This window comes from Acyrthosiphon pisum, chromosome A2 (genome assembly GCF_005508785.2).
Source record: "Acyrthosiphon pisum isolate AL4f chromosome A2, pea_aphid_22Mar2018_4r6ur, whole genome shotgun sequence".
Lineage (NCBI taxonomy): Eukaryota > Metazoa > Arthropoda > Insecta > Hemiptera > Aphididae > Acyrthosiphon > Acyrthosiphon pisum.
In genome coordinates this window covers 94,841,930-94,842,947 of record NC_042495.1, presented here as the reverse complement: position 1 = coordinate 94,842,947, position 1,018 = coordinate 94,841,930, and positions in this window count along the sequence as shown.

Here is a 1,018-nt window from a genome sequence, read left to right as displayed (position 1 = left end):
AGTTAAGTTTACTTTGTTATTTGTTTTCCATATTACATTAAACTTTTAGAGTTAAGTATGTGAGAGTTCGTGATTTTTTACATCACCAAAACCACCCATAAGGAAAGGGGAACACTTTCCTCATGACCTGTGAGCCGCACCGCGTGAGACCCGAGGGTCAAGTCGGTGGAACTCACAGGCTTTGATACACGCATTAGCGATTGAACGCCCAAAGATTTATGTTGGGAGAGGAAAAAAAAATAAGTTAATTTAAATAAATAATAAGAGTAGTATTAGGGTAGTCACGTGGGTGTATTTTACAGGTTTTTCTAATGTAAATAATTTAAATAAAGATTTTAACATTTTTCTTTTTTTGTCCACAAAATAATATATAAATTGGCGCAAGACAAGCGCATGAAAACAACATATTTTTATATAAAGAGGCACATGGCAAATACAAAAAAAATATAAGGTGGCACATGGCAAATACAAAAAAATATAAGGTGGCACATGGCAAATATTTAACAATAATTTTTTGACGCATGCTTTCCCGGCCCACGGGAGGCGACACACCATATCATTCATGGTGTGCCCTCAAAGGGTTACCGGGAGAGCGTGCGGGGCTTGTGTTAGCCGGAAACGGGGGAAATTATAGTGTAGGGGCCCGCGTCTTGCGACGCCTCCTCTGGCACACAGATTATGTAAACATGAGTTTCACATAATCCGTGGCCTACGTGCATGTTCAGGGGGGACAGAGGGGAAGACATAATTACGACTTTTGCGCTGCACATGGTTGCTGATCGACGTGGTGTTGGCTCCGCCCGCCTCGGGCCCGTAGTGGTTGGCTTAGCCCATCATTTTGGCTGGTGACCGGGTTGACGACGTAAATAACAAAATACACCGGGACCCAACGTGGTGTTGTGTGCGGCGACTCGGCTCACGAGGTATCCGGGAGACAGTCGGCAGCTCTGGACAAGAAGTGTGGATGGAGACGTCTGTTGTAGTAGCCGTTGAAAAAAAAGAAGAGAGTGAAGAGCGG